The sequence below is a fragment of the Parasteatoda tepidariorum genome, chromosome 6 (genome assembly GCF_043381705.1).
Source record: "Parasteatoda tepidariorum isolate YZ-2023 chromosome 6, CAS_Ptep_4.0, whole genome shotgun sequence".
Lineage (NCBI taxonomy): Eukaryota > Metazoa > Arthropoda > Arachnida > Araneae > Theridiidae > Parasteatoda > Parasteatoda tepidariorum.
The window spans coordinates 25,386,029-25,409,764 of record NC_092209.1 but is presented as its reverse complement, the minus strand read 5'-3'; the positions used below and the strand labels follow the sequence as shown (position 1 = coordinate 25,409,764).

The 23,736-nt window shown below is 31.8% G+C and overlaps 1 protein-coding gene across 1 annotated transcript in view; it reads left to right on the top strand.

Moving 5' to 3' along the window:
* Positions 1 to 23,736, top strand: part of LOC107457031 (two pore potassium channel protein sup-9) — a 53,035-nt gene that overhangs the window by 12,632 nt on the left and 16,667 nt on the right. The gene's annotated exons all lie outside the window — the stretch shown is intronic.

The window sequence follows — 23,736 nt, the reverse complement described above, 5'->3', positions numbered from 1 at the left end:
TGTGTGTGTGTATATATATATATATATATATATATATTTAAGATTGTTTTTAATAAGGTGTCTGGAAAGTTCGCGCCATTTTCCGTTAGGCAGAGCTCCCAAAAGTCAAATTTGTAAAGCTGGTATCAAACTTTATACTATAAATCTTATTTCATGTTTCTTAAAATGGTTCATTAAAATTTATTGCTCTTCACCAAGATTTGGAAACTTTATTTATCCATACAAAACTGATAACACCCATGCCAAATTTAACGCGTTTCAAAATAGATTTTTTTCCCAGTGGTAGTGAAAAAACTATATAGATATTGTAAGCAACCGCTTAACTCGTTTTATCCCGACTTTTAAGTGGTGCAAAAAGTGGTTTTATGAAAAAAGTGGTATAATATGTTATTCAACTAAATGGCTAATATCAAATATTTGTTACCATTTCAGTTCGAAATGTCCCTGCACCTTATAGTTATACATCTAGTGATGGAAACTTAAATCACGAATAAATTTTCGTGGAAAGGAAACTTTTGATTTCCCCTTGATGAAAGACAAAATTGAAGCAATTGTCCTACCAAAATATATGTTTCTGAAAAAGGAAACTGTCCAATAAATATGACGCTGGCCACTAACAGGTTAATTTACTTTTCATTATCACTTATAACACTTTGTAATGAATTAGTTGGTACAAATTATGTATGTTTAGACTATTTATATGTAGTAGTAGGTATAAATACATTAAATCAAATTTGTTGAAACAAGAATCAATCATGACTGAAAAAGTTTTACCACCACTCTAAATAAACTCACAATCGAAAAATATTTAACTATCTACTTTAAGCACTAATCCACGATGTATTTTTTTAAAAAGTAAAAGGTTTTTGGGTAAGATTTGTTTTACAAAAGTGTTTTAAAACTTTTTCATAAGTTTCGTAATAAAGTTAATGATTACTTTTACAATGAAATAAGTTACGGAAATTAATTCGTTATAAAAGTAAGTATTATGGAACCTACTTTTATGATGAAGTTATAAAAATGGGCTTTTTAACTCAACAAAATTTCTTACCTGAGTTTTTACATAAAACAATTTGAACTGATGTTTTTATCTTCCACACCGTTGTTCACTTTCAAACAAAATTTTAGCATTTCTCGGATCATCTGTCCCTCTAGGAAATCATGCTACTTCATCAAAATTAGATGTATTATTCATTGGGTTACCTGAAAATTCATACCTATAATTTATGCGTATATTGCAATATGTCCCCGATTATTTGACACCTAATCATACGTCACATTGGTTACCAGGCACCCATCTCACCGTGCGTTTAAACAATGCCTCCTACAACTGAAAGCCTCCACACGATTTTTTTAGAGGTAGTCCGATCGCATGTAAACTCTCTTTACACACATAGTATCCCCAAGAGATTTTGAGCGCGCTGATTGGCTTTCTCGGCAACGCCATCTGTGACGTATGGCTATTTCATTCTGCCATGCTTGTTATTTTCAGCATACAGTGATTTCTATACTCCAGCTTTTGTGTACAAACTTGAAATGTCAGTTTTTTCAACAGAGAAACTGCCTTCTTCATTTAAAAATGAAATAAAAATATTTCCTCAAATACCATTACCCCTTAGAAGCAATGTTCTAAATTTTGACAATTGCAACAAGTGGGTAATGGAATTTGGGGAACCTAACAATACGAAATAGAATTTTAGAACTTCCAAACGTCATGGAAAAAGATTTGTTTGTATTTAATTTCTATGGGAAATGCTTTTTTCGTTAAATTTCTGATTATTACATGCAGGAATTCTTATGAAGCTAATATCCCTCTAATTTACTGAATAACACTGAAATCGAATTTAATTGCCTTGCTTAATTCTTATACTCACTATAAAATGAACACTGAATAGGTTTCACTGGATATTTATTTAATTAAATTAATGCTCATAGAATTAAATTAATATTTTATTTATTTATTGCGGATTACTAAAATTAAATTATAAAATTTTTTATTTAAGATTTATTAGTGGCGCCATCTATTAATATAAATTAAAACTAAGTGGCCTGCATAATGCCTACCTATTTATGACTGATTTTTAATGTTTTTTTTTTTATTTGTTAAATGTTTTATGATACCGAAAAACTATTAATTGACATCTAAGAAATTAAGCAATTGTCTTTTAAGATGCTTCTTTTATTAATTTTTGATTGCATAATTTTCATCAAAATAAAAGTTAATGATTATGAATTGTCCATTAAATTAATACCATGAATAATTAAAGAATAAATTTACAAAAAATTCCCTCTTTTAATTCTAGTACATTTCTATAGGATTATAAATATTTTTTTTATTATTTAATTGCAGGAAATTATTTGTTTGTCACCAAAGTGCGTTTATGAAAGTGCCGCAGGAAAAATGTAAAAGAAGTTTTTCAAAAAATTCTACAATTTTTTGCTGAATTATAATTACATTTTTTAAACATTTCAGAATATTTTCCTCTAAGATATGATAAAATCTTTTTCAAATAATCAAAGATAATTTTAAAAATTTATTAATATACATTTTAAAATTTCATATAATAAATTCAAACTTAACTGAGTGGTTCTGCAATCATACTTAATAAATTTAAGTAAGAGATTTTAATTTTTAAGTCCATATTCACAATGGTATTAAATTTCAATATTAATCAATTCTTATATATATATATATATAAGAATATATATTAAAATACAATTAATGGCGCTGTTTAATTTTTTGAACAAAACTTCAACATTTGTAATTAAATTAGTATGAGAAATATACTGGAACTGATTTATGATTGGTTTACTTTTTGGGAACACACTACGGAGAAATGTTATTAGGGAGGAGCTACAAAAAGACGTAACAGATGGCGTTGTCGATAAAGCCAATCAGCGCGCTCAAAATCTCTTGGGGATACTATGCGTGTAAAGAGAGTTTACATGCTGCCCGGCCCGAGGATCGAACCCAGGACCAGTGGCACGGGAGCGCGAGGGGCTACCACTCAGCCACCGGGCGTCATGAGTCGTCTACCTCTGAGGATATTTTGCATCAGTACTGTTTTCGGTGCAAGGCGGATGCGGATGGCTGACGGATTCGTACCCAGCCCTCGCAGGTATTTGTACCAGGCTCACCTCATTGGATTGCGAATCCTCTATCCCTTGAGCCATCCTGGCTCCTTCAGAAGTTTTAAAATTATTTTTATCTCTGTACTATTGACTAAAATTTAAAAGTTGCTATTGTTTTTTCTTTTCTTTTTTTTTTTTAAAAAAAAGAGTACAACTTAAATCATTGATTTATTAAAATACCAATATTCAATTTTATTTTTTAAATTTTGTCCAAATTATCTTTAAGCTTCCTATTGTCTTTACAGTTGGACCTAGTTGAATGATATATTATTTCAATTGAAACTCCTTAATAAGNTCTAAATACTGCATCTCTACTGATATGCATCAATTTGACGCGATCGTAATTTAGACAAAATTTTGAGTCAACATGCAAAACATCACATCAATAATAAATAGGAATGTAGGTACAGACAATACTTCGATCCGTTATCCGATACCTCAAATGAAACAAGCGATAAGGAACTGTTGCCGATAAGCAATAATGCAACAAACGCAAAATGTCAATTGATGTCAGAGTGTCAGATTTTGAAGGTTTCGGTTGCTTAGTTCGAGTATTGAAAAATAAAATACTAGAATATTTCATAAATATATATCTCATATTTTCCTTTTTTTCTCATAGTATATAATTACATTGCTTTCTAAGTGCAGAGATGCCAACTGCTCCGGACCCGCCAATATAACTTTCAAAAACGGTAAGTAATTCCTAAGTAAATTTTGCAAATATAAAATTGTGAAATTTATAAGACTATGAATTACTTAGAAATAGAGGTGGATAAAAATCTACTTAATAGAATTTATTAAACCAAGAATCACAATTGATAAACTACCACTTTAAAATATATATTTGCTGTCCGGAGCGAGTTGCCATCTCTGTAAGTGCTGTTGTATGTGTTCGTTCATGCGTCAAATTGGCGCGTGCTCGTTGAGAAACGTATATAAGAAACGTCCGTAAACCTAGTGTTAATATCTACTTGAATAAGACTCCAATTATCCGACGATTTCGATTTTCCGACATACTCCTCGTTTCGAGAATATCGAATAATGAGAGTTCTGTACTATACTCTAAAATCTTCATTAAGTTAGCCACTAATGCTGGTTTAAAACATTTATCTTTCTTCGCTCTCAAAATAATTTAAAATTTAACAATTTGTCTCCCAGAATGCTCTGCCAAGTAGGTTATTTAAGCAAACATTTTGTTTGAGTAAGTTAAAACTTATGTTGTTATAATTATAATAGCAAAAAAAAAATATCTGGTTCGAAGTTTCCTTTCAATTTTTAGCAGAATGTATTTAAGGAATTAATTGAAATCGGCAATTTAAAAGGCAATATGTAGCAATAGAAACCTCTTCTGATGCCTGTTTAGAAAAAAATTCTGTATAACCAGTAAAGCCGTTTAACCTTTTGACGTTTAACCTTTTTAATTATTAAAAACAGTCTATGAGCTTCTAAGAAAAGTTGTTAGATTATCGAAATTATATTTGCACGAAAATATAAAATCCAAAAAAAAGTAGTTTGAAAAACATTTTCATTCATGCTTAAAACTTTATCAATATCTGATTTTGTAAATTAAATAAATCTCAATGATGAATGATTAGATCTTAGATCTAAATACTGCAAATAAGAGCAGATATAGAAAATTATTGTTTGGAAGTGAGCCGTGTTTGGAAGAACTTACCTTTAACGCAGAAAAAGACACTGGGATTTAATGCTGTATTTGCTAACCATAACTTATTAAAATGCTAAATATAATATCATCACGGATTTTGGCCTAATTAATAGAAAATAATTTTAAAAAAAGTATGAAAAATATACTTAATAAAAATTCTGCGTCTAAATGTTAACGCTATCATTTAGATTTCTTTAAAAATACATATTAATAGAATGAGAGCTTTTCTCCGAGATTTAATTTTTAATACTCAAAGCAATATTATTCACCTCTTAATCATTGTTATTACATAATGTTTATTCGTTTATTAATTACTGCCAAATTTAAATCTTGTTCCGTATTTTGGTCTAAAATACCAAACGCCTCGTTAAGTAAAATTGCTTCGGATTAACAATGAAAGAAAAAGACCAACATGAACAGCAATTAGTAGTTTTTATCATAACTTTATGATTGTTCTTTAAATTATTTATACTTATGAATCATTATTAAAATTGAGAAAAGTGAATTAAAGATGTTGTGAATAATTTAAATGAATAAAACAATAAATAAATGATAATAATGTATAAAAAAAAATTTAAACAAATGTATGAGAGCTGAAAGATTTTAAATGCAGTTAATATTAAACAAAATAAACTTACTTTAATAATTATTTCACTCCTACTTTTAAAACTGTGGGGAGCCAGTTTGTTTACATATCATACATGCCAAAATCTTGTGTTTGAACAGAAGATTTGTTTTCAATACTTAAAATGGTTAAATTGTGGTTAACAATTTTTTTCCAATTAACAAATTTTATTCACAGTGCTCTTGGCCATCATGATACGTAATCAATTCAAGCAAATATATAAGACCTGGTAATCGGGCCGTGAAGTTCTAAACAGTTTGGTCCACTCCAAGGAAAAATTTAAAAAAATTAGTTGAGAAATATTAACAAAATGAATCATTTTTAGTACTTTTTATCAACAAAAATATCTTTTTAATTTACAGGAAATTTATCTAGATATTAAAATTGCTCAACTTAATTCCTAAAATTAAGTGAAATTTAAGCTTTTAAAATTATTCTGTAACTTTTTCCACCACATTTTAGATTTTTCCGGCTGTGGCCACGCTACAGTCCAAATAATTAGATTATGATTTTGCGAATTGTTAATCTACAACCACTTTAAACGTTGTGAGGTGTATGACAAATGAACCTTGTCATTACGAAATCAATAAACAGAAAATCTACAAAAAGAAATACCACAGCTGGGGCACCTCAGGGCAGCATTCTTGAACCGATTTCATACGTCCTATATACTTATGATTTTCCAATAAAGAAAGCCCACTACAACAACATAACAGCCTATTACGCAAATGACACCGGAATTACAATAAAATCCAGAAACCCAAATCTTGCCGTTCAGTAATTCAAAAATCATTTATTCAATATATATATATATATTTATATNTAATACACTGCACAAAATAATTAAAGGATATTGTAAGTCTTGTACAAAATAACGGTATAAATAAATGTTTTTGCATGAAATGGAAGAAGATAGTCACAAATGCAAATTTTTCTTATTTCAAGCTCGCAGTTTGCAAATTTTGAGTTTGACGTTGAAGACGACGCTTCAGCGGTAGCGAATTCGATTTGGCTTTCAACTTAATGTGAGACAAAGCGGCGAAAAATTATCAGTAAGCGCATTATTTCAATGAGTGCGATGTCGCAACGAAGTCATTTAACCGAATCAACTGGAATTTCACAAACCACTGGAATTTCACTAAGTAACGAGAACGAAGCTCTAGAAACAATCCTGCATTCGTGCATGAAAGTGCAAGATTTGGCGGTGGGGGAGTGATGGTCTATGCTGGCATCTCCATTGATGGGTGCACCGATCTCCAAATCGTTCGAAATGAAGCTCTGACCAGTTGCCAAAGTAAGGATGAGATCCTTGTAGTCTCTTACGTTGCAGCAATTGGAGATGACTTCGTGTTAATGGACGACAATTGCAGGCCACATCTTGCCAACTCAGTGAATGATTTCCTTTCGGCAGAAGGAATAATGTGAATGGATTGGCCAGCGAGTTTTCCTGACATTAATCCAATGGAGCATGTTTGGGACATTAGAGGCAGATGAATTTCTGGACGCTTACCATCCCGCACAAACTCTCCAAACACTGGAAAGAGCTCTTCTATAGGAGTGGGGCGGAACCAGCCCCTCATAAATAACCTCATTGACTCGATGACTCAAAGGTGTTCAAAGTTGCTGGCCGTCTGGGGAATCCATACCCCCAACTAAAAACAATTTTTTTTAAGGAAGCACCTATTTTAATTGTTTTTCTTATATGCACAAATTGTGGTCTTTTCCTTTCGTACCCAAATGCTTAATAAAACGCATTTTTTCTGCCAAACAAATCTCATTTTTATCTTATATAACCTACTACGTCTGTCGATAATAATCAATCATTCAAACAATTCTCCAAGTGCTAGATTAACCAACAACCTCAATATCCTTTCATTGTTTTGAGCAGTGACTTTCAGGTCTGTATTTTACTTCTCTCAAAAACCAAATAGAATTGTTTTTAAGTAACAGTTTTTTTCTTCTCTTTTCCATCTTACTTTAGAGCCTGGATAAAACCATGCAGGCTCTAAACCATCAATGTAGGAGCCTCTCTGGCCCAACGGTATCGCTTTCCAAACGCTGTGCAAAGCGTGGAGATAGTGGGTTCGAATCCCGCTGTTACCCTGGATGTATCTTCGCGTTGTACGTATCTGTCCTTCTATTTAACAAAGGTTTATAAGCCTAAATTGAGCACACAAGCTTGCAAATGTATGTAATTCCAATAAACCATCCATGTAAATATTTAAGATATAGTACTAATTTATAAAAAACTCACAGTAAAGAAATTCAACTTTTTTTTTATAATATCTAAACCTTTTCCACCGAAAGTTCCTCTTTGGCACCATTATGTATTTACCACTCTGAGTTCCAAAATTTTTACACTTCAGTGTTCAGTAACCATTTTATTTAATGGCCTTTTGGTGTTGTATAGTAAATGTGCAAACAGTGGGTTTTGTCTTCTAAACTCTCTGTTTTACGTTTTTTAACTGTAAATAGAGCATCGCGTTATGGTTAGTTTATTTTAAGGCCTATACACATGTGTATTCTTTATGAATGCACCAGCACCAGAATAGGGTTTTATCACATTCATCTGTTTGGAAATTATAAAAAGTTCGGAGCGAAGCTCCCAGAAAAGTTCAGTAAAAGAGTTCTGTTATCACTGGCTGAGCAGCGGCAGTCTTGTAAGAAAGTACACGAATGAAATTAGACTTTCACATTGGTGACAATGACAACCATTAAAACTCGCTACTACCAAATATACCTACTCTTTCCAAGTTATTTTATAGAGTGGTAGACTATTAAAAACTAAGCTCTCTGAATTTTTGGTTAATTCTGTCTCAAATTAAAAGCCTCAACATGACGCATCAAATGTCCTAGTATTTTCTACAAGTAAATTTTTTTGTCATACAAAATTTTGCATTTCAGCATGATACATGAGTTAAGTTTTGGCTTGTTAGTTAAGCGACTTACATATTAACACATTGCTGACCGGCAATTTTTCTGTGGAATGGATGAGGAAGTAAAACAATATTAACTTTAAAAATAATTATTTATTACTCGACTCTTTATATGTCTTTTTTGACAAGTTTTGTAAATATATCACGTTTCGTAAAGTTATAATAAATTGGTAGAGAATTAAACAGTAAAACTTGAAAAGTAAAGAAAATTGCACGCACTTTTTAAAATAGTCATCTCGAGATCACTGCTAACATGATTGCTATGACTCGTGACTGGTCACAAACGCTTGACCACGAAAACACGAGCGTGACCGGTCAGCAATTTGTTACAGAACATTTTTCAAATATTATTTTCGACACTTACTAGTAATTAATCACCAATAAGTGTTTCAGTAATAGCATAGTTGCTCGATTATTTAGTCTTAACCTTAAAAGATGAACTGTATAATGTAATTATATTTGTTTTATTTTTTTAGTGGCTGATAAAAAAAATTATATAATTTAATTTTTACACACAGGCAATTTAAGTCAGTGTTTTCCAAAGTATGGCCCACTCTCCACTGTCTATCTATTTGATGACTAAGGAGTAAATTAGAAAATGCCCAGATCTAGAGTTAAAATAAACCTTCTATACATGTTGTTTAACATCTTATAGTATTATCTGTTGATTTAAAAGAAGCTAGTTATTTTGTTAAGGATTATTGGCGCAATAGTCACTTTTGGCCATACAGCACCTTCAACTTGTTTTAAAAGAAACATTCTTCTATAAGTAAAAGCTAAATTGATTTGAATAAACCAATGTCCCGTAGGTAGTTAAAAATGTCACTGTGTGGTTTCTCTCCAACTAAGAAAGTCAATATTGGATTACAGCTACCAAAATGGCGTTGTCTCTGTGTTTTAAATTTGTTACACTTGATTAAAATATGTTTCACAGTGAGTGGTTCCTTACAATGAGAACATTCGGACGTAGGTTCTTTTAATTAGAGATGTTTATGGGTTATTCGAGAGTGACCAATGCGCAAGCGTTTTAATATTACTTCCTCTTTTCGATTTACGTTTAGACTTTTATAAGATTCTATAGAAAGTTTAATGTTATGTAAGTTATTGCTTATTTCATTTTCCCAGTGTAAATACTGTTTATTGTCATTCGCATTTTTGATATCTGTGTAAGTAAGTGAGTTGTTTGTTATATTATTAGTTGACTTACTGCTGTTTCATTGCCTGAAATGCCAGCATGGCCTTATTTAAAAGAAGATTTTTCTGATTTTAAAGAAAAAATAAATTGATTTTACAACTTGGATGATACAACCTATGTTTGTGAGTTTGTCTGATACAGGGCAGAAAAATACAACGATATATATATATATATATATATATATATATATATATATATATATATATAAATTTTGGGAAATTTCACCAATGTTTGAAAAACCTTACCGCGAAAAAGCTAATTTATGTATTTATATGTACAACATACATTTGAAAGCTTGTATGATCGACCAAGGCTTATAAGCCTTTGTCAAATATAAGGATAGATAGCACAATACAGAGGACGACTGCATGAAGATGCATCAAGGATAACAGAAAGATTCGAACCGACTATCTCCACGTGAGACACGGCGTTTGGCGGACGATATCACTCGGTCAGGGATGCCGAAGACTGCTGAAACAAAGTGACGTTTCATTCGAAGTTTTGAATCATTTACATGTAGTGATGCGTAAAATAACTTTAAAAATCAAATTTGCAATTTAAAAAAAATCATACACTGTATGACTTAAACTTAGCTGTCGATAGAAGAAAGTTTCCTAGAGGGCACAGGAAGCTGACCAGTCTTAAAGTGGTAGAAAAGTGTATGCTTTCTATATATTCCTTGCATTTATAAACTTATTTTATAATCTTTTTAAACTACCACTATTTTTAGAAGAATATACACTCATATATAATACTGATGTCTGGCCAATCCAACTCGTTATACCTCGTATGTATCTGCTTAAAGTTTAAATTTAAATTCCATTCCACTGGGAGAATCATCCTCGAAAGGGTTAAAAGTTTGTAGGGATGGTTTAACGTATTCCTGACAACTGTTGTGATAATGCGACAGTTTCATTTTATTTAGTTGAAATAGTTTAGCTATTTCTGGTGGCACACTCGTTAATAATAAAGTATCGAACATGCGTAATTTCATATCAAAGTATCGACATTTATATAGTAAAGATATTATACTGAACACGAATGAAATGTATTCCTTATGAAATAATTAGATTATTAATCTTTCTGTTTTTGAGATAGGTGTATTGGAATGTTAGTTGGTTAACCGGTTAACGCCCAGCGTCATATATTTAGGACAGTTCCTTTTTTCAAAGACATTCATTGTGGTGAGAAACTTTTTTCAGCATTTTCGTTTACCTGGGTGAGTTATAAGATTCTCAGATACCATGATGATTTAGTTATTTCTGATTAGATCTATAATTATAAGGAGCAAGTACTTTTTGATCTATCAAAGACTTTTTGAATGCCCTAACAGTGTAACCTAAAACCAATTAATTTCGATAATATATTATACCACTTCTTCCATAAAACCACTTTTTATATCATTTCAATATATAAATACGGGACAAAACGGGTTAAGGTAAATATTTTTTATTTACGTTCACGCAGCTAAGTCAATAATTATAATCCTTTTATAGTTAAGGTAAAACCTAAGCATTGCTATTTTCTGCTGCGTGAGGAAAGTAGTGGCCGTATTTTTGATTTTTTGCCAAATATTCTCTTCATTCTTGAGATTCTGGGTTAGAAACATGGTTCCACGGATAGATTTTAGTAGATTCTTGGTTTACTCATTCGAGTGAAATTATCACACCAAGAAGTCTTTCACCTCGTATGCTGAACTGTTTTAGCAAACAAAATACAGTTTTTAGTTTTATTTATGTTTTGCATATAATATAATAAATATGCATTTGATTTTGTTCCTATGAAACGCTTTTTACTAAAACAAGGCAAAATGAAACAACAAACGAAGTACGAGAATTATTTATATTAATTTTGAAAATTAAGCCTAGAAAATAAAATGTTTGGGGACATAAATCCAAAACCTTTAAGTAGACATTTACCTCGCTTTCAATTTCAGACAATTTTTTACGCTTCCTAATTAAAGCTTAATTATCTCCCTTAATACCATGAATGAAGAAATAAACTGCACTATTTTGGCTATTAAAAGGTTTAATAATCTAATATTTCTTTTATGAATATGTATACTGATAAATTTCATATCTGAGGTTTTGTTTCAAATGAAATCTTATTATGGTCAGAATAAAAGATATTTTGAAATAACTTGTAAATTAATGATATAACAGTAGAAAAACTGAAGACTGCTAGATACGTAGAAAATCTGAAGCGACCAGTCTGGTCCTACCCTGATTGTTTGAGTGTAGATCAGTTAGACAGCCACAAAATCTTAAAGGATGATCATAATTAATATAATAAGAAATATATTAGAGACTCTGTCATCAAATTCTACGATATTTTATTCGATTTGATTAGCGAAAAAATTTTATTAAACGGAACACTCGCTGATTTATTAATTATACATTAGTTTCTCATAGATAATTTAATTTCGTTTACTCTATAAATAATAACAATAGAATATATGATTAAATACTCTTGTTTTTTAATGAAACAAAGGTACCTTACACTTACCAAAGTGTATCTTATACTTAAACCTACCTGGGAATATGGGATACCCACCAAAATAACTTACGGGGCACTCTGTTCTTTTCCCATTTTCTTAGGTATGAGGTTCTATACATGCGTTTCTATTAGGCTAACACTATTAATTAAATAGGCACTTAAATTAAATCAAATTTTAAAAAGTCAGGAGAATCAAATTATAAATGCTCGATACTTTCGGTAAGTTTTATTTTGAGTTACAAAGCAATAAAAACAAAAGGGGTCAAAATTGCTCCATCCTTCTTTTTAGTGTTAATTAGTATGCTCCAAATGCAATACTGTTGTTTTTTACACGTTCTAGTTAAAATTCTTTGCAGCGGTAGATATTTAACAGTTGATTTTATAATTGTAAGCAAGAATAATTTTAATTATGCAAGCACTTAATATTTTTGAAGAACAGTATTCGAACTTTAGTAAAGTTATTTAAATTATTTATGCGTGGTGATAATCAAAATTATTCTAAAACTGTTTGATTTAAATAAAGATAAAAAAAATATTAACATTCACATTTTGTTACCACCTTGAAAATAAAATAAATAAAAATTTGGTATAACAAATAACTACATGTAATTTATGCAAGTAAAGCTAAATTAGTCATTTATTAAGTAAAACTAAAAAAATTCAACGAAAAAGTAAATCGTGTTTCAAACTTTAGAGAAACAACCGACCGGCCTGTGTAGGGGTTAGGGAACTGCCCTTGCATCAGAAAGGTTCTGGGTTCGAATCCCAGGCAGGTTCCGAGTTCGAACCCCAGGATGTTCTTACTGTGGGAGCAACGTTAGCCCACCTAATATGGTGCCCCTGAAAGAGTGGCCAGCAAATCTGCTCTTCGGATACCTGTATGACGTAGTGGTGGGCTCCAGGTGGGCATTAGAAAAAAAACATTGAGGAACAAGTAGAGATTATGCTAGTAGTGTTAGTGCTATTTCTAATACTTATATATTTCATGCAGAAAATTCACCAGCTTCAAAAAAAAAAAACACATTACATCGATTGAACAACTTATGCGCAAAATTAATGTAAACATTAAATTTGGGCTCAAACGTTTCAAAAGATTCTATGGTAAATAGATCTTTCTTAGAAGAAATAACACACCTGCCAGCTTTTAATTTTTACGAAAATGATTTTTTCTGGTGGTTGTGAAAATGAAATTTTAATTACAATTACTGGGATGACGCACAATGCCTTAAATTGCTAATTATAGTAATTTAAAACGAAATTTACTACTTCTCTTTAATTCTTAATAATAAACTAAAAAAGTATAATAATTTTAATCAATACTTTTTGCAATTATACACAGAATAATACCTTATATTTTGCAAAAGCTTCACACGGTGAATGCCACGCTAATTTTACATGGCTTGCCCGTCTGGCCAAATGGTACATGACTAAATTTGCTTATATAAACAGATTTTGCGATTTTTTTTAAAAGGTTTAGCATGGCATATGTTATAAATTTATTACACCAAGAATCACAATTAAAAAACTACCACTTGAAAATATTTATTCGTTGTCCAGTAGTTTTTACAGTTAGTTTTTCTATATTTTTTATTAATAGTTTTTAACTGAAATATTTAGGGTTCTTAATCATGTGTTCTTATCTTAACAAGTTTACATCTTTGCATTTTTTTACTGATGGTTTTTATTAATTTTTGGATTTTAACACGTTCACGCCGGCTGTTCACACCCAGGCCTGAAAGCGGGACGGAAAAGAGAAAATACTGGTAGAAGAACTATTACAATATTAGATAATATTCGGGAGGAGTTAATCTATTCTCAACAATAACAATTCACTGTAAGGAAATTTAAAATGGCGAAGAAGCAATTCAATATAAAAATTGCATCCGTTAAAAACAATTGGTAGTTATGGATTTTTATTATTCCCGGGAAAAAACTAAAAAATAAAATTTTTTTGTTACCAGTTTTTACTCCGGTGTGCCACCGGTGGTACGCGCCGCCCGATGAGACAATCTAGAGCGGCCACCGATGGCCCGCTCCAGCGTGAACGTGTTAAATTTTATAAGGGTCTCCTGACTTTTTAGTAGTTTTAATAATTTTATGAGGGCCAGTTGACCTTAGCGATCCCATTTGATCGGAGTTTTTTTTTATTTTTTTATTAACTGCTTTTAAAACGTATAGTTTGGTCTTGGATTTTTATATCTTGAGTGGTTTTATTCATTTTAAATTTATGAGGGTTCTTTGACCTTATGATTTATGCAATGACAGTGGCTTCAGTTGTTCTGTTATCTTTTTTCCATTATTATAGTATTTATAAGATTTTTAATTTTAAAATGTTTATATACTCTGAGAATTGTCATGGCTTGATATGTGCACAGCTGTATAGACGTTGAACAAAACTAATTTTTAATGCTCCTTTTTTTTTTTTTTTTTTTTTTTTTTTTTTTTTTGCATAACCTATTGCAGGTTAGGTTCATATTACTCCTCGCGTGCCCTTTAATAGGGCGGGTCGAGGTAAATCTTTACCTTACCTTATTCGCTGTCCGGAGAAAATTGGCATCTCCGTGTATATAAATAAAACTATTCTTGTGTGTTCTATATTGCACTAATTTCTTCAAACCATTTTAGTAACGATAATAATATAAAAAAAAGTTAAACATTTACGCGAATTATGTGCTTCTAAATATCTAGGCTTCGCCGGTCACCGGTGACAAATGTTGCCACCGGCGGAAAAGAAATACAGCCATAATTTGGGAGCCCCGTAAGAGAATTAAATATATTAGATTATAACATGTTTGATTTTATTTATTATGTTTAATTTTATTATATATATTATTAATTATAAATTTATATCTATGTATTATTTAAAAGTAGTTAACGGTCATAATCAATTTTAATAGAATTTATAAACTCAAGGAATAAATAGAACGCATACAGCTTTACTGGCACTCACTAAAATTTGGCGATGGTGGTAATTGTAAACGTTTATTGCCCCTTGTTTTCTAAATTTTAAAGTTCACCCAGGTTCGTAGACGACAACAAAGTGCAAACAGAAGTTACTCGGAATTGCTTTCATTTATTGTTCAGTCTTCTTAGAATCTTTCTTTCTCGAATGTAATAAGAAAAGAAAAAAAGAAGAGTTGATGTTCGAATAGCATCGAATGTCTACCGGATTGCAAGAGGAGTCAGTCAGTCAAGTTTCCCTCTTCCGTTGCGCGTTCAGTCAGCAGATGTCATTGCCTGTACGATAAGTTTCTATTTTGAACAACTCAGTTTTGACTTTACCCCCCCCTACTTTTTTTACGACTAAAGAAGTTTGTTAAGAATGGAAAGACGAACGGAAAGTTGATTTTATACCGAGTAGTTTTTTTTTTTTTTTTAAAGATAAAGAATGTTTTTTTTTGAATGATAAAATGGGGCTCTGCTCATGCTGAAATCATATAGAGGGGAGAAATGTAATAGGAGACACTCAAAATAAGCTGGTAATTTATTTTTATTTTTTTAACTTGAAGACCTAAATTTTTTTTTTAATACTTCATAACGTCATCAAAACGATTTGAACAGAAATATATATTTACACTCTGTTATGAATGCAGAGATTCCACCTGTGTAAAAAATTATTTTCAAGTGGTAACGGGATTCAATTTATTTTTAATTTGGTATTTTTCTTGTTTTGTAACTTTTTCGCCACAACATATCGAAAATTCGAAGTATAACATAAAATGCAACTACGAGTCAGTCATCTCGTTCGTTGTAACATTTCCTAAAAAGTAGGCGATATTGTCCATACTCTACAAGTTTTGCTATTTAATTCACTACCAATTTATTAAGGCTTTTGCAGAAAGCGGAGCAGTTCGCATTCCTGTAAATGAGGGAAACAAAAAGGAGCAATTCTATCTTTTTAATTTAAAAATATTTATAGGAACATTTTTAACTATTGAAGTTTAGTCACTTTTGCTATTTTATTAAAATTATTATTTTAGATGGGTGCCAATATTNTAGGACTACAGGCACTCACCACCATGCTTACCTAAATAAATTTTTTTTTTTTTTTTTGGTACTTCATAACGTCATCAGAACGATTTGAACAGAAATATATATTTACACTCTGCTATGAATGCAGAGATTTCACCTCTGTAAAAAATTATTTTCAGGTGGTAACGGAATTTAATTTATTTTCAGTTTAGTATTTTTCGTGTTTTGTAACTTTTTTGCCACTACATATCGAAAATTCGAAGTATGTCATAAAATGCAACTACGAGTAATTCATCTCGTTGTAGCATTTCCTTAAAAGTAGGCGTTATTATCCATACTCTACAAGTTTTGCTATTTAATTCACTACCAATTTATTAAGGCTTTTGCAGAAAGCGGAGCAGTTCGCATTCCTGTAAATGAAGGAAATAAAAAGGAGCAATTCTATCTTTTTAATTTAAAAATATTTATAGGAAAATTTTTAACTATTGAAGTTTAGTCACTTTTGCTATTTTATTAAAATTATTATTTTAGATGGGTGCCAATATTTGCTTTTATCATTATTACTATTAATGAGAACGATTTTTTTTTTGTTTAAATGGAAGTTTAAAATAATTTATGCCTATTTTCGGTTAGGAAACACATCGGAGAATCTTTTCTTTTAGATGTTACTCAAAATAAGTATTTGATAAAGAAGAGGAAGCTTGAGATGCGCGTTTAAAAATATATAGCTCAAAAGTTGCTTTTAAGAAATTGACACAACTATTTGAAATGAGTATGTGAAGGAAAATGGATACGGAACCAAACGAATGTTAATGAAGTGATTTCGATACAAAATGCGCCTCTCTAATGTTAAATATTGAACCTAAATATACCATATTTGCTATTTTTAAAAAAATGTGCTGACCCGATCTGTGTGAAATTTCCCTTAATTTGCTTTTAAACATTATTTATCGTCAGTATTCATAGAGTAGTTCTTCAAAAATACGATAATGGAGCTGCTGTGCCTCAGGGGATAGAGCTTTCGAATCTCAGCGATGGCTTCCGCACCAGGCTCGCTCCGACCACAGTGCTGACGTAAAATATCCTCAGTTGTAGGCGGATCATGGATTAGAGTCCCCTTAACGTCAGGGTAACCATAGGAGGTTTTCGTCGCTTTCTTCTATGTGTAATGCAAATGCGGATTAGTTCCGTCAAAAAGTCCTCCACGAAGGCAAATTTCCCCCAATACGTGATCCAAGAGTTTCCTTGTGGTCAGGATTGGATTCAAATTACAAGGCTAAGGAGTTGAACATTAGTAGTCGTAAACCCAAAAAATTGAGTCGGCTGTTCAACGACTGTTATAAAATAAAGTAAAATAGTAGAGTGGTTCAGTAGTTAGAGCACCGACCTTTCAATGAGGAGTGTCGGGGTCAAATTCCAGCGACAGCTGGTCGATACGAATTCTACACCCAGCTCGCATCGAGCACAGCGCTAATATAAAATATCCTCAGTGGTAGACGGAGCATGGGTTCGAATCCTTTTGCAATCGGACTAAGCGCTGGAGGTTTTCGTGGTTTTCCTCTCCATGTAACGCAAATGTGGGTTAGTTCCCTCAAAAAGTCTTCCGCAATGTCTAGTTTGTCCCTATAATCGATCTAAGGCTACGCAGCTGAACTTGGATAGTCGTCAACTCAGAATTGGGTCGGCAATTCAACGCAGCGGTATAAAAATAATAAAAAGTCATGAGAGGATTCTAAAAAACGGAATTAAATACTATGTTCCTTTTCTTAATCGCAGATTTTGAGTTATTTCTTTCATTAAACACGTTTTCAAGCTGTGTGTTTTACTTCAAGGTCCATTTTGAGCTTTTATTTGTTTAAAAAACGTGCATTACCCAACCTATACTTTCTGAAACGCATATTTTGAATTTTGCCCAAACAAGCGTTTCTGAACATTTAAGAATGATTGAAAGTAAATTATACGTTTGCATATTCTAAAAGATGGAATAAAGAAAAGCATTGCACCTAATTAAACAAATTAAACACAATAAATGAAAACGAATCGAAGGTGGTTGCATTTCATTAAAAAATTATACGGCACCATGTGTCATGAAAAAATGTGTTTGAAATCGATTCGAGATCCTCCCCCCCCTCCTCTTCGCATCTACTATATTCACCAGATCTTGTGCCACGTATTCCCGGACATTTTGTACTTTACAAAATTCTACTCATGAAAAGAAACCTTCAATTATATTAAAAAGAATTAGCAGTACAAACTACTTTTTAAATTTAGTGGTGTTGAGGAAATATAAATTAAGAATTACAATGTTTAGCCACTTTCTTTAAAAAGATCAAAAGCAGAAATAAATGGTCACGAAATGTGCACAAAGTTCATTTTCAACAATACAATGCAACATCTACCTATACGTTCTTTATAACTTGTACATTCAGAAAAAAAAACTAATTTAAAACTATAAATACCCTTTTGAAAAAAATCTGCTACAAAAACGCTGTTGCATGTTATCCAAACAAAAACTCATTACAGATTTGATGTCCCTACACTTGAATCTAGTAAATTCAAGTACTTGCATAAAGCGACAAAAAAACTTGCTCCCCTATGCTATTTACAGTGGTGGCCAAACGTCTGAAGGACACTTTTTGAAAGTTTCATGTTTTTCAACTTTGTGTGCTTGTAGAATATATTAATTTTCACTTAAATGCAAACGTTTATATATCAAATTGAAGGTAATTTAATGTAGAATTTAATAATAAATACAGTATTACAATATCTGTATTACAAAAAAAGTTATGCAACTAATAGTAAGATCTATCTTAGATTTGCATTTTTTTAAAGTGATACTTACACAATCAATACTTAGTAGGATAACCCTTATTTTTTAAGACAGCTTCACAGCGTCTTTTCATCGAGTGAACGAGTGTTTGGAGTTCATCTTTCGTAATCACATGGTGCCAAGAATCAATTATAGCTTCACTTAGTTGTCTTTTATTGGATGGACGTTTTTTTCGTACAAGAATTTTCAAACGTCGCCACAAATTTTCAATTGGATTGAGATCAGGGCTGTTTCCTGGCCATGGTAATATATCTATGCCTTTATTTTGAAACCATGCTTTGCATACTTTTGCTGTGTGGCATGGAGCTGAATCCTGCTGAAAAATAAATGGTGCGTTGTTGGGGAAGAGATCCCTGATGGAAGGTATCAATTTTGGTTTCAGGGCAGTTTCGATGTATTTTTTGGCATTCAGGATGCCATCAATCACTTGAATTCGGCCCACACCATCTGCAGACATACATGCCCAAATCATGACATTTGTTGGATTTTTTGTAGTTGCTTCAATGCAATCAGGATGAAGCGCTTCACCTACTCTACGTCTCACGTATTTTCTACCATCACTTCCAAAGAGCGATATTTTACTCTCATCACTCCAGATTACTTGCTTCCATTGATTTTCTGACCATTTAATGTGTTCTTTTGCCGACTTAACTCGTTTTTCGCGTTGCTTTTGATTTAAATATGGTTTTTTCCTTGGAATTCTAGCTTGTAGTCCAAATCCTGATAAGCTTCTTCTTATTGTTCTTGAACTTACTGCAATACCAGCTGCATTCATTTCACATCTAATGGCATCTGATGACATTTTTCTATCTTGAAGGCATAGCCATTTAATTTTTCTATCGGTAGTAGCACTTGTGCATTTTTTTCGGCCTGATTTGGCATCCTGAATGCCAAAAAATACATCGAAACTGTCCTGAAACCAAAATTGATACCTTCCATCAGGGATCTCTTCCCCAACAACGCACCATTTATTTTTCAGCAGGATTCAGCTCCATGCCACACAGCAAAAGTATGCAAAGCATGGTTTCAAAATAAAGGCATAGATATATTACCATGGCCAGGAAACAGCCCTGATCTCAATCCAATTGAAAATTTGTGGCGACGTTTGAAAATTCCTGTACGAAAAAAACGTCCATCCAATAAAAGACAACTTATTGAAGCTATAATTGATTCTTGGCACCATGTGATTACGAAAGATGAACTCCAAACACTCGTTCACTCGATGAAAAGACGCTGTGAAGCTGTCTTAAAAAATAAGGGTTATCCTACTAAGTATTGATTGTGTAAGTATCACTTTAAAAAAATGCAAATCTAAGATAGATCTTACTATTAATTGCATAACTTTTTTTGTAATACAGATATTGTAATACTGTATTTATTATTAAATTTTACATTAAATTACCTTCAATTTGATATATAAACGTTTGTATTTAAGTGAAAATTAATATACTCTACAAGCACACAAAGTTGAAAAACATGAAACTTTCAAAAAGTGTCCACACTTTTGGCCACCACTGTATCTTGAATTGAAATGCTGGCTTAAAAACAAGTAGTAGAGCTGTAGTAATAGTAGTAGTAGTAGTAGTATCCGAACTGCACGGGATCGAACGTGTATCGGATAATGAAAAGTTCGGATAATTGGAAAGTTGCTTAAAATCTAGTTTAAATTATTATTATTTATGCACTAATTGGCCTTCACACTTTTTCTAGGCTTAGTTCTGGCAGTACTATCTAAAATAGCTCTGGCGTGTTTGAAAGTTTTTTTTTTCAATTTTTAAGTATTTTTTATTTATTTTTTTTACTTTTATCATTTTGAATTTTTTATCATTAATCTTTTATAATTTTTTTGTCAATTACTGATTTTACCACATTTTTCTTTATTTTCCATTGCAAAAGAAATCCAGCAAAGACTTTTGTTTAAAAGAAGAAGTTTTTTTTTTGAGCAGCCATACCCCTTATTCATTTTAAATAAATCACCTGAACTGGATCAGCATCATTTTGACATTCTAGCCAATTCATTGCAATATCTAATGAATTACATGCTTCTATATGAGAAGGTTCACTAACTTAAACTAGATCACCTACTTCTTCCTCTTCGTCTGTAGAGATCCGATTTTCATTCAAAATTTCATAATCATTTAAAATTTGAAATTCTGGGTCGTTTTCAGTGTCTCAACGCCAGTCTTCTATTTCTTCTGCTGCATAACCTGTCATCTTTTCATCCGGAAAATCAACTGGATCAGTTTTGTTTGTTTTTTTGTTAAGAATTTTATACCAAGATTTTCTACGCGTCGATGTTTCTACTAAATTCCAGGCATCCGCTATCATCATGCAGCATTCTTTTAAATCAATAGCTTTGATTGAGTCTCGAAAATCCCCCTCATTTTGTTCATCCAACAACAAAATCTTCCTTAAAAGTTGCTTTTTATAAAGACGTTTCGAGGTTTCAATGATTTTTTAATGTTTTAAATTAAATATGGTCTTCAGATGTAGTGGATATTATTTATTCCTTAAAATTTAGAAAAACTATCGATAAGTTTAAAAGTATTCTAAACTTTAAAAAAAAAAAATTTTAAAAATAATAAATGAAAAAAAGAAACGAATTCGGACATAGTTCGGATAATTGGACGTTCGGATAATCAGCGCTAAACTGTTATTTGAAAATTACATTTTTCCATTTATAGTAAGGAAATTTCTTCCTTTTGACACTGGGTTCAAGACAATGACAAAATTATTGTCATTGGATTAACTAAGTTCTGTTTAGACCCTCAGATATTTTGAGATTGTTTTCTTCATAAAAATAAACCCACAGAATTGCAGGATTGGGGAGATGCCCAAAACCAAAGCATCTTTCTACGAATCCTAATTTTGAAGCGAAGACATATCGCAATTCATCGGCATTCTGCTTGTCTGTCTATCCATCGACGCAGACAAGAAAAAAGGAATATACCTGAAGCGGGCCTTCATTAAATATGACACTTTGGCAAAGAAGCTGCTTGTGATAGTGCTGTTATGAAGATAAATCACGTGATAGTATTGCACGCGGGAATACATGCCTTTTCAAATTCTCAACCACTTGGGAGAGAGCTAAGATAAACATTTCATTTGTCAGTGGGAAAGAGTTAAACGAAACTGACGGGTTTTCGTTCGTTTGTTTTTTGTGGAACAGTTTTTGGACTGCTTATTCGCCGGTCTAATAAAACACTTAAATTTGTTTAACGTAATGATGTAAATGCGTTTTTTTTTCTTTTGACTATCACACAGCAATAAAATCTATATTTTTAGATCATTGCGCAAAAGGTTTTCTTTTTGATGCTTCAAAAATAGAAAACAAGGCTTTTTTTTGTTTGTTTGTTTGTATGGTTGCACCTTTTCCTTGAAGGTCATGTTTGACAAAAACTTCCTTCTTCGAAAGTTCACCTAAAATAATACTGTTAGCTATAAACTACGTACTCTGTAGCTTCTTGTAATAAAATTGCGTTTTAATAAAAGCAAAAATAAGTCGTTTTTGAAATCAAGATGACGATATTCAGGGCGGAAAGAAGTATTGGCAACTAAACTACTTTTGCTATCGATTAATCTGTAGGTGGGATAACAATATTTAAATTTTTTTCTTTTTTGGTTACTGTTTCTTATTTTAAAATAAATATTTAGTCAGTAGTCTCAGATAAATTAAACATGTTAAAAACGAAATGAAAGCTGAAAGGAACCTGTTAAATTGGTCCTAACTCAGTTTTTTTTTTTACTTCTTTTTTTTGCCCTGGTTGTCACCACCCTAAAGATACTTTTTTTTATTTTATTTTATAACCGTTGTTGAACAGCGGACCCAGTTTTGGGTTTACGACTACCAACGTTCAACTCCGTAACCTTGTAATCGTGAATCCAATCCAGAAGACAAAGGAACTCCGGGAATTGAGAAAAACTTTCCTTCGTGGAGGACTTTTTGATGGAACTAACCCGCATTTGAGTTACATGGAGCGGAAATGAACCCTTGATCCGTCTATCACTGAGGATATTTTACGTCAGCACTGTGGTCAGTGCGAGCCGGGTGCAGAGTTTGAATCGACCAGCCATCGCTGCGATTTGAACCCGGATCACCACATTGAGTGGCAAGCGCTCCAGAGCCGCCACGACCCGTACCTACTTTTCAGAAAAGACAAAATAAACTACAAACACTTTTCTTTTTAACTATCGCTATTTAGTAATGTTTATACTATATTGATAACCGTCAAAATTAAAAAAAAGTCAAGTAGCATACAATTTCTGTGCGTTACAAAGTGACCACTGTCTGGAAATGTTTTTTATTTTTATTTTTTAAAGGGTGTAAATACTTTAATAAGATTATCTTTAACTGTACTAATACACAGAGGCTCCAACTACTTCGCATTCACACAGGCTCTCACGATTTAACAGGTTTTTTCCTTGTTTTGGGAAGAGTATGATCTGTGTGTGTTTCCATTTTTTTTGAAAATTTTTTATCCTGGTACATGAGTTGATTATATGGATTTTATTTGTTCTATAAGATTTATTGGGTGATTTTTAAGCATGATGTTGTTTACCTTGTCCATTCCGGGGGCCTTGTTGTTATAAAACTTAGTTATGATATTTGATAATTGTTCCAGAATGTCTGGTTGAATTGTCTCAAAATGATTATTTGAAGTAATAAATTTGCGATAGATATCGAAGATCTCAATTTCTGAGGTATTGTCATTAGGCTTGTAATGTAAGGAAAATTGTTTCTCCATTGCATCCGCGAATATTTCACATTTGTCACTGTCGAAATACGCTTATTGCTATTTCACAACAGTTTAAAATAATTGTATTTCATATAGGGGTAAGCAAAACCATTGTATATTAAATTTATTTATAAAAAAACAAAATTAT